The sequence below is a fragment of the Mustela putorius genome, unplaced genomic scaffold (genome assembly GCF_011764305.1).
Source record: "Mustela putorius furo isolate JIRA1106 unplaced genomic scaffold, ASM1176430v1.1 tig00003937_pilon_pilon_pilon, whole genome shotgun sequence".
Taxonomy (NCBI): Eukaryota; Metazoa; Chordata; class Mammalia; order Carnivora; family Mustelidae; genus Mustela; species Mustela putorius.
Genome location: NW_025422082.1, coordinates 7,009,715 through 7,021,103, shown reverse-complemented (window position 1 = coordinate 7,021,103; position 11,389 = coordinate 7,009,715). Strand labels below are relative to the sequence as shown.

Sequence of the window (11,389 nt, the reverse complement as noted above, 5' to 3'; positions counted from 1 at the left end):
ACATGGAAACCCAAAAGTACTGAACACATACATACTGAGAACAGATTGGTGGTTGCCAGATTCTGGGAAGGGGGGAAAGTGGTGAAGGTGGTCCAAGGTGCCATGTTTGAGTGATAAAATCTGCAAGTCATGAAAAGTTCTGTGAAACATGGAGACTAAAGCTAGCCCTGCAGGATGGGGTACAGGGTCCCCTGCTATTTGAAAGTAACCTGTTGCTAGGAAAACTTTCACAGCAGAAATGGTGTAAACTGAAAAAAGAATTACCATTCATTTCTACAGAAAAATGAGTGAGCATGCTCAGACACCAAAAGTTCCTTCTCTTTGACTTTTCTTAGGCCTCAGAACACAACATCCTAATGGGTGCCCAAAATAAATGGAGATAAAGCAACAGATTCTCATAGACACAATTCAAAGTGCTGGTGGCTGGACATGGAGAGCAGTGCCCAGGAAGGGCAGGAGGGGTGCACACTGTCTCTGTAGTGGTTCCTCACAAAACAGATGCTGAACATGATGCTCACATTTTCACTTTTGTAAGAGGGAAATCCTCTTCAGGTTTCTTCATCCTACTGGAGCTGGGTAATAACATATTTATTTCCAAGAAGCCAACTCTGTCTTACCATGACTTTGAGAAAAGTGGGGAGACTTATACTTGAAAGTTGCTAAGGGGGTACAAGTTCAAAGTTCTCCTGGACACAAATATCAGCAGATCCACTGTGAAAGACACTTTCCTCAGCAGGTGGAACATGAACTACCTCCTACCCTCAGAAACCTCCTCCTTCACCTCACTTGGGACAATGCACAAGAGCTGGAAGTTACCTCAGTTCCTCCTTTCTCTCATTCCCAATATCAAACCCATTGCCAAATCCTGTGAGCTCCATCTTTGATAGATACCCAGAATAGAACTAACCCCTACTTCCAGGGCCATCTGTCTGACCCACACTGCAGCCCATCTCTTGCCTGAGTTCCTGGAAAAGCTTCATCACTGACCTCCATTGTCCATCCTCAATGCTCTGTCATCCGTTCTCAACACTGTAGCCAGGATGGCCCAGGGAAACAGGGTCCTGTGGGGTCACAGCTCTGCAATGGCTTTCTGTCACCCTACTGTCACCTCCCTGAGGCCATATCCTAAACTGCCTCCTGTGGCCACAGGGCCTTCCTGCTGCTCCTGGAAATACATGGTATGGCTCTGCCCCAGGGCCTTTGCATATGCTTTCCTTTCCATTTAAAAGGGTATTGAAGTGATATCACTCACCTTCTTTAGAAGTTGACTCATGTATCATTCTCCTAGTAAAGTCCCACCTGGTCCCTATGTGAATGGCAAGCCCCGCTGCCACTCACCTTCAGCACCTAACCCTGTCTCCTCCTTTCTATTTCCAGAGAAATTATCACAGTCACCAGTCTCTCTCAGCAGAGGAAGAAATGAAGGCCTACTTGGATGTTTTCACAACTGACTTCCTCCAACTCCTAGACCAGAGGACTGGCAGAAAAGGTGACTAGACTTCTTGCACAGCCAGGATGCCTGGGACAAGAGGTCCCCCTACTACACCCTGAAGACCATCAGGAAAATGAGCCCCAAAAGGAATCCACTTGCACGTGAAACCTGAAACCAGACACCTTCCTCGATTCCAGGTGAGCACACACACGTCCTCCCCTTTCTTGATGTGTTCATCAAGAAAACTGAGAAAGAAGCATCCCAGGGTCTAAATCTCCCTCCGGTCAAGGGAGGGATGTCTGGGAAACAGACATCTCTCCTCCCTGCACCAGCTACCTCTGATTGACATCTGGCATCCTCCTGTGCTGGGCCAGAATAGTGCACCTGTCCCCCTTTTCTGGGATGTTATCACAAACCAGGCTTTGCTGCACAGTTTTCAGGAAGTTACCACCAGCAGCAGCAGCAGCAGTGGGCCACCCAGGTTTGGTCTCAGTCTCGCACGTCAAGCCCCATGTGGAACTAGAGCTTCAAGGAGACTGGTGTACCATGTGGACTTGGAACATGATGGCAGGAGCTGGGATTTCAGTTCCAAATGAATACTGGCCTCTTCCACAAAGCACAGGAAGAGGAGGATTTCTCAGGGGTGTGGCTCTGGATGAAGTGCTTCTGCTGGCTGAATTCAGAGACACCAGGCAGAGGACACCTGCAGTGCCTCATTGGAGGAAGCAAGGGGCACACTGGGCAAGAATCCATAATGTTGCCTGTGGGTTGCGCCCCACCAAGCCCCCCTGCTGATATGGGGGCCAGAGAAAAGGAATCAGCTTTCATATCACATCTGCAGCAGGAGGGCTAGCCAGGGAGCAGAGCCCTGTCCAGGGAGCAAGCTGGCCTGTGCATCAAGAGCGATGGGACACTGCCATGGCATCACCATCTTGAAGCCATCTGATCTGACTCCCCTGCCAGGCTCACACCTGCTGACGTGGTGACTCCTAAGACCCAGAGACTGCTTTCCATTCCAGCGCAATGCTACTCACAGAGAAGCAAACTCCAGTCTCAGAAACATGTTTATAATTAGCTCTGGAATTCCCTTGGTTTCTTGGTTTCTACACTGGCCTACCAGGTGTCCCTTCCAGATCATTCCTCCAGTGCCCTAGGGTTTCAAGCCACTTTCAAGCTTTTCTTCAAAAGGCAGGGGCGGATCCATTTAGACAGACCAGCCAAGTGACTGTGTGTGCAGGAAACTCGGACAGCATCCACCCTGAACATCAGTGTTTCCAAGTCCAAGCCTCAAACCCTCACTCACTGGGCATGAAGCACCACATCAGCATGAACACTGCTCTTTCAAATCTCTTATCTCCCTTTCCTTAAAATAAGAAACCAAGCTCCAGTCACCATTGTATTTTCCCTTCAGAGAAGTAAGAAAAAGGATACAATAAAACACTGCATGGGCACAGCACACTTCTATCCAAACAGAATTCCATGTTCTTCCTCATATGGGCAACCTGACATTGCCATACTAATGAAAGATGCCACAAGTTCAGTGCTCATATATAGTCTTGACCTTGTGTTTTTCCTTTTGATATTTGATTCCTGAAGTAAATGTCTAGATTGCTTTCTAAAAATAACAAGAGTAATAATGACTCATCACGTAAAGGTCTGGGTCTCCAAAACCAGACAACATGGCTCTGGTTCAGATAAGGATAAAGACAAAACCTCATCCAAGGATGCAAAGCCCACACCCTTAGGGATCCTGACATGCCTCACGAGTGATGAGTTCCCTTCACAAACCTTCTACAACTTTCGTTTGCATTCAGATTTTGTCCCAAGCCATTTCTTTCCAAACAATCATCTCACTTAGCTCCATGGGCTTGTCCAAGTGCAAAGGATGCAGTCACCCTCCAGCATTCATTCTGGCTTCTTTATAAATGTCCCAGTTCAAGTCACAAGGACTCACTGGGTCAAGCTTCCAGAGCCCAGGATGGGCCACCAAGTAAGCAGCTACCTCTTCTCCTCTCCAGGGAGGGCTAGATTTTCTTTGGGAGCACAATGAGTCACTCCCTGAGCTACTCAACAACCTATACTCCTTCTCCATTTGTCCTCCTCACAAAGGCTACTGCATCCTATTAGAGCTCTGTCATTGTCTTTTATTTAAAAAAAAAATTCTAATATTGGAATGTGGTTCACAGAAGAGAAAAAAACATGAACACCCACAAAGAATTCTTTTAATATTTCAGGAGATTTCTCATTGTTTAATTAAAACAGGAATGAAAATGCACAGATAGCCCCTTCCACTAGCAGGTACAATTCACCGAGGTGACTTAAAGGAGAGCAGGAAATACAAGAGGAACGGATGTTCTGATGGCCCGTCATTTCCACCAGCTAAGTTTTGGAAACTTCACACACACACAAAGAATGAAGCACAAACCAACATCTCAGCCTGGCAATGCAGAGAAGTCTGAACTGGAGGTACAGGGACAGATGAAGTGCTCATGTGTGCTGACTGGGGCCCGTGGCACAGAAGAAGGGGCTCTGTCAGCTCTCCACATGGGCCTCCCCTGTCCTCAGCCAGGAACTTGCTCACAGTCCTGACCTGTCACAAGTGTCACACGGGAGACACACAGCCGTCCCTGGAGTCACCCCTGCCCACACCCTCCTGCAGAATGCACTCCACTCTCCTCTGGACCCCTGTCAGCTCTCCCCAGGCCTGGAACCCAGGGGTGCCTGGGTGGCTCAGTGGGTCAAAGCCTCTGCCTTCAGCCCAGTTCATGATCCCAGGGTCCTTGGATCAAGCTCCGCATTGGGCTCTCTGCTCAGCAGGGATCCTGCTTCTGCCTGCCTCTCTGCCTACTTGTGATCTCTGTCTGTCAAATAAATAAATAAAATCTTAAAAAAAAATACCTGATAAAGGCAAGACACAAAAACTGGTTTTTCTAGGCAGGGAAAGAGAAAACATCTATTTGCATTTTCTTATCGAGAGCAGACCAACAATTGAGAATACTTTGTCCTTTTGAACAGAGTGAAACCCGACTTTCAATCTTATACCAGTGTCTTTAAAATTCATCCATGTCAATCTTAGTCCATCCTGACCACACCTAAAATTTATTTCCAAAGATTTCCCTTCACAAACCTTCTACAACTTTCGTTTGCATTCAGATTTTGTCCCAAGCCATTTCTTTCCAAACAATCATCTCACTTAGAACAAAATTACCTTCTTTTATCTTCAACAAAATGTATTCCCATTACTTATCTTTCCTACATGTCTCCTACTTTTCCACATACAGAGTTGTTTTCCTTGTTTCCATCAGTCTTAGTTACAGTTAGCAGAGTTTTTCATTCTTTGGAAAGTTTAATCTACAGTGAAGACTAAGGAGTAACCAATTGTGAACTATTACACCGGAATTCTTTAGATGGCAAATTTGTGAATCAAAAAAGCACTAAACATGCTTACCAACAGATTTAAATATCCTAAGTTTCTTTGCAGTAAGTCAAAAGCACAAACCTATGTCCAGTTAACAGTGATTTAGCCCTTTATCCTATTTGGAAAAGACCCAATGTCCAACAAATTTAATTCCATTTATCATCCAAGCAAAACTGTAAAGTTTCAGGTTACCAAAGACTTAGAAAGCTATCTTAACAATTACCCATGAAAACTCTTGAGACAGACAATTAACCATCAGTTTAGTCATCTTTTTGTTAACAAACTGCAACAGAGATAATACGAGCTAATTCGACCTTCAGCAAACCTCAATAGAATAAATTTTACATTTAGTGCTGATAACTTTAAAGACACTTAATTAAACCAACACTTAACATAGTTCAAATATGGATTTACGTTCCACCTGGGCCCACCCCATTTTCAATTTTTACCTGAAATACAGGTAGGTAAATCTGGAGTGGGAGGTATTGGGTCCAGGTTATGCACTTCTTGCTCCTTGACAATGAAGAGAGGAGGAGCCATGGTGCAGGAAGCACAGAGGATGACCTAGAGGCCAGTTTTGTAGGCTGTACCCAAGTTGGTGCAGAAACAGGAGAAGGGGGAGACCGAAGAAACAAAGTGCTACCAGAAGGCAAAGAAAGGGTTCCTGGTTTTAGAGCTCAACAGCAACAACAGAGGAGCAGATGCCGCGTTTTCCTGCCAACAAGGGGGGAGGAGTTAGGCAGTCCACGTGGGACAGAGAAGACAGGGAACTTCCCTGAAACAAAGGGAGTTTTGGCAGCTGCTTGGAAATATTCCTTGAAGTCCCCATCCCAAGGGAGACTAACAACATTTGGCTCCAGTTACAGCCATTAACCCAGGAAATGAGTGAGGGGAGAGCCCCCACATCTATTAGGAGGAATGGAGAGAGAGAAAGTCAGAGTCCCCTTTGCTAGGAATGGTCTTTGTATCCTCCCACAACTTGGGTTTACCAGGAGGAGGCTTATTTAGATAATTATCATCCAATATGTCAGGAGGGGGGTTACTAGCCAGACATATTTGGGCAAATGCATTCTGCAAGAGGCCCTTAAGTTGGGGTCTTGGTGTAGAGCAATGAAGGTACCCTAGGTCTATTTGCCCTACCTCTGCTGAGGAGATCTAACACATAGATCCCACTGAGGCTATGCAGTGTTACAGGAGCTCAGTCATTTCCTAAGTTTTGCAACACAATTTGTTTCCAGTGGGTTAAAAGGCACTCCAAGGTAGAGTCCTTGGGAACTGAATAAGCCTACTGAAGTCATGCTCCCAAAAAGGTAAAGAGGTTCCATTACCAGATCCCCCCTCCATCTGACTCCTGGCTGGCGTCCCATGCAGGATATATCAGAGGTTCCCATGTGTCAAAAGTGACTGCAGGCATCCCTCAAGCAAGACATTGCTATTGATCACAATCGTGCCTTCCCATGAAGGCATTCCTGCCATACATAGAAGGCCCTGGAGGGATGCTGGTGTCCTAGGCAACAGTTAGGTGCCTGATAAATGGACTGAAATACCGTGCCACACCGTGCCATCATCTGTCCTGAAGGTTGCATACTGCCCAGCCATTTTAACCCATGGAAAATACTATAAAAGTTTTACAAGGGGAAATTACATAATTTGTAGCTTTAAGCAGTTAGTACAGGATACTGATAAGAAACAGTAAAGACTGAAATCCATCATGGTCTATGTGACAATCCAACACACGTGGTCATGACAGCCAACTTCTCTAAGAAATGGTCCCTGGTTGGGTTTTAATTCAAATGTATACTGGTTTTGGCCAGCTCCTAGCGTAGGTCCTTTGGCCAGAAGCATCTAGACCAGGAATGAGGAGGGGATCACATTAGATCAATCAGGAGGAAACTTCACATTGGAGTCTTAAGATTAGCATCCATCCTGGTGATGGGTGGATATCCTGTGCCCAAGACAGACAACTTTGTATAAGAACAGGAATAAAGAGAGGACTTCAGGTTTCTGGGTCTTATTACCATTCTGGCCAGGGTACTCACTTCCTGCCAAAAGGCAGATATTCTCCTCCCCATAAAGCAGCCATGGGCTAGAGGATTACAGCTTGAGTAATGGACATGAAAGTGTTCCAGTAAGACCATACTCATTGAAAAGCCCCTGAAATGAGAGTAAAGGAAGAGGAGAGAAAGTACTAACCAAATTTGCACCAAAGCTCAGAGTCCAGATGTAAAGACTCAAAACCCCATGTTCGGGTGCCAAATAAGTGAGGTTCAGTGGGGGTGGGGCCGGAGCCAATGACCAAGAAATAATTCTTGAGACATCTTCGGTGCAAGATGTTGGTTTATTAAAGCACAAGGATGGGACTCCTGGGCCTAAAGAGCTGCCACATGTGGGTTCTGGCAGGCAGCTGATTATAGACTAAGGGGTTGGGGGAAGTTTCAATAGAGGATTTGCCTCTGTCAGGTTAAGATTGTTGTCCCCGCTAGCAAAGTATTAACATTAAGGTAGTTGGGAGATTTCTGGAAGAATGGCACAAAGTCCCACTCAGCGGAGGGAGACAGGGGTGTCGCAGGGTGTCAGCTTCTGCTTTGTCCTCAGCTTGCCTTCTGTTCCCACATCACTATGATGTTTGGGAAGTAAGTATTCATGGGTAAGGGAATAGTTTAGCAATGTTTATAAGCATTGTCTTACTTTGTACAGGAGGCTGAGTTGAGCGTTTTTAAATACTATTTCAGACCTGTCTTATAGCACACTCTGAACATACCAGAGCCTGAATCAATTTTAAAAAGATAGTTTTTTCAGTAACTTTAATATCAGAAAAATATTATAATATCTCTTCCTAGGGATCTTTGAGTATCCTACTCAGGGGTCCTCCACTCCTAATGATCATGATGCACAGAGATAAAAAGGCTGGCTGAATTCATTCCAGTTAACCACACAAAAAAAATCTGTGTCGTGAGAGAACAGGGTCTGAATTGGTTCACTGCAACCTTCCCACGGGGGCTGGGAGAGACAGGCAGGAGGAGGGTGGCTTTGCCTGCACCCCAGAGCAGATCCAGCCCCTCTAAACTGTGTTCTATGTCCCGCCTAGCCCCCCAATCATCCTTGCATTGCAACGTGTGTGTACCAGTCTCCTGTGATAGCAGGTACAGAACATATGTGGTGATCCTACCCCTGATGGCATCCCTAGAAGTAGAAGCCAGAAGACCCCACAGTGCAGATGGGGAGCCTGGGGAGGCCCTGAGAGGCACGGGGTCTGTCCAGGGTCACTGCCCTGTGCACAAGCAGGGACTCAGTCTGAGCCCAGCTCTGTGTCCTCACAGAAGGGACACCATCTGCATCCAGGACCCATAGGGGCTGTGGGTGGACTGTGTGGGTAGGTATCACTGTATGGACAGGGCATGGGTAGAGGGTGAGCATAGAGCACCTGGGGGAGGGGTAGAGCATAGAGCACTTGGGGACTCTGGTGTGAGGAGGAAGTCTGGTAAGCAGACCTCAGGCAATGGTGACATCACTTCCCTGACAACAGAGCCCAACAGAACTTGGAATCCAGGTAACCAGGCACCCACATTCCAGAGACAGACCCCTGCCCAGCTCATTTCTTTGGAGAGCCTTGAAGAAACAACATGTTCTCATGTTGCATCCCAAAGTCTGGAGGCTGGAAGCAGAAGAAAGCCCGCCCTGCTAACACTTTCCTTTGCTGGGGATGTCATGTCAGGGCTCCCAGTCACCTCTGGCCATTTGGCTGGAAGGGCCAAAGGTGACCCAGGGAGGCCCAGAGGCAGCCACCCAGCCCCACATGCTCTGATCAACCTGTGCAACCCCAGGTCCCCTCCCTGTGTGTGTGTGTAATTGTGTGTGTGGAAAGAGGCCTCATGTAGGGTAGGGAGGCCATGAGCAGGAGCAGGCTGATGAGGGGTCAGATGCTTGGTGGGGGGTTCATGTTCATACCCTAGGTCCAGGCTGGTTAGGGAATGTGGTGTGCGACACTGCGCCCTTCTGTCCAGAGTTTATCCTGAGAGCCCTGCAGGGATGAGTCACTGTCCTGGGTGCAGGGCTGTGCATGCACAGATCTGTGTCTGATCTGGGACCAGCAGGGGGACTGGGCAGGAGGATGGTGGGGACAGCTGGGCAGGACCGTGATGCATCCAGGCCAGATACTGGTCCCTATCTTTGCAGAAGGCCACAGATTATGAGAGGAGGCTTGTGGACACACACTCCTCCCGACACAGGAGTCCCCAGTCCTGGAAAGGCCTCCAACAACCACCCGGCCACTGTGCCTGGATGTACTACACTGGACTGCGGCCCTGGACCTGGAGCCCATGGAGGCTGAGCCCAAGGGTGAGAAGGCTGGGACTAGATGCCTGTGGGTGTGTAGGGATGGGTCAGTGCTGAGCCCCACAGGGAGGAGTCACCAGAGTCTATTGTGGGGCCAGGATCAATGGCTGGGCTCAGAGCATCTAGGGGGTGGACTGCAGTCGAGGAGACTTCCCAGTGAGGGTTCCCTCCTGGCTGCAGCTTCTCTGGAAGGCCCTGGGCAGTGCTCTGTCTCTGCAAAGTCACAGGGAGAGGCAGGCACGAGGGTGAGATTTCTTCTCGCAGCTGCTCCAGCTGAGGAGCTAGAGCCAACTGCAACTTCAGCAGCTCAGGAGTGGGGGACGGTGCCTGCAGTGACGTCAGCAGGAGACCAGGAGCCAGCAGGTGACCTGGTACCTGCCCCCAGAGAAGCTGATGCTGTTGAGGAAGAGCAGGCACCTGCCACTGCACCCGCCCCTGCTCCTGCTCCTCCTGTCCCAGCCCCTGCTCCAGACACTCCCCTTTTCCCTGCTGCTGCCCCTGCCAGAGCTGTTCCCACTTCCCCTGCCCCTGCTTGTGCTCCTGTTTTTACCCCTGACCCAGATCCTCCCATGATCCTGCCCCTTCCTGCCCCTGTTCCTGCCCCAGACCCAGATCCTGCCCCAGCTCCTACCCCTTGCTCCTGCCTGCGATTCTGTTCTTGTCTCTGGCCCAGCTTCTGCCCTGGATCCTGCACTAGCCACTACTGCTGACCCTGTCCTCCTCCTGTCTCCTGTCCCTGTTCCTGCTCTTGCATCTCTTCCTGCTCCTGTCCCTGCCCCTATCCCAACCCCCATCCCTACTCCTTCTCCTGTGGGGCTCCCAGAGCCACATTCAGGGCTCACAGCCCTGCAGGGAGAGATTCCTGTACAATTACCGTTAGTTCTAGCCCCTGACCTTGATGCCCTGCCAGAATGTGTTGTCCCCTCCCCCTATGTTCTTTCTCTCTGGTACATATTAACTGTTACAGTGGCTTTCCATGTCCTCTATGCTGTTTATCATTTGTTTTAAATAAAAGTACTTGTTTTCAGTTGAACACGTTGGGAGCATTGAGTTTATTTCCAGTGTTGTGCCCTCACACCGCAGAACATCGCTGCGGGATATCTCCTTGCCCAAATGAGACCCTGAACCAAAAGCCCTCCCTGCCCATTTCTCCCCCAGCTCAGGCTCTGGCAACCCCTATGCTGTTTCTCTCTCTTCCTTCACCTATTCTGGATGCTTCCTGTATGTGGACTCAGGCCATAGGTGCCTTTGTGTCTGCCCCTCTATTTTCAAAGGGGACTCAGGTTTGTTTGGTTTTTTGTTTGTCCATTTGTTTATTTGACAGAGAATTCCTCCCCCCCCTTTTTTTTTGATACTGGAATGCTGATGGATTACAGATGAGATGTAATCATAGAAGCCCCTTTAGGAATCATGGACACAATCTCAGGGCCGAGACCCATGTTCCTGTTAGGACACCACAACCTGACCCCAGACAGGACACTGCTGGTTCCTCCTGTGGCCCACACAGAAACCAGAGAAATGCAGAAAGCTGGATGATATACCACAGAGGGAAAACGCATCACTCACAACCCAAGGCCAGAGAAATGTTTCCCCTGTCTCTGGTCCAAATCATGCTCTAAGTCATGGGGTTCCACAGGGACAGAGACCAAACACATGCAAATCCAAGGGGGAGGTTAGGCATGTGGGGAGTATGTGTCAGAGATGTGGGAGCTCCCAGGGAAGGACTCTGGAAAAGGAAACCCTATGCAGGCAATACTGGTCACCCTCAGACTGGCAGGTGTCTGGTCTGGGGACTGGCAGCCCTGAGGAGGATGTGAGGAGGCAGAGGTCCAAAGCAGGCCCCCTGGAGAGAAGCATGACAGGCACCCCAGTCTCGAAGAGCAGTGAACACCACCCAACCTAGGCCGCAGGTGCACCCATCACCTACCCATGCTTGTCCTGGGACTCACACCCGGAAACTCTGGCGCGGTTTTTCAGATATTTTTTTCAGGAGTGTTCAGCACAGCAGTGGTGGACCGAGCAGGGAATGACACAACGCTAATGCCCAAGGAGATGGATGGGATACTCTGTCTCAGTCCTCGTAATAGAATGCCCTGAAGTGACTTTCCAGTGCCTTCTGGGGCACAGGATTTGGAAAGCCCCTCCTGAGACCCTCTCCTGCCATCCCATCCCGGGAGCATTCAGAATTGTTTGAGGGGAGGTGG

At 48.8% G+C, this 11,389-nt stretch overlaps 1 long non-coding RNA gene across 1 annotated transcript; it reads left to right on the top strand.

Annotated features, from left to right (window-relative positions):
- The first annotated feature begins 8,441 nt into the window (after positions 1–8,441).
- LOC101685438 lies at positions 8,442–10,163 on the top strand. The gene is made up of 3 exons (XR_001181222.2): positions 8,442–8,607; positions 9,027–9,188; positions 9,450–10,163. It is a non-coding gene; the product is annotated as an uncharacterized LOC101685438 (long non-coding RNA).
- The last annotated feature ends 1,226 nt before the right edge of the window (positions 10,164–11,389 follow it).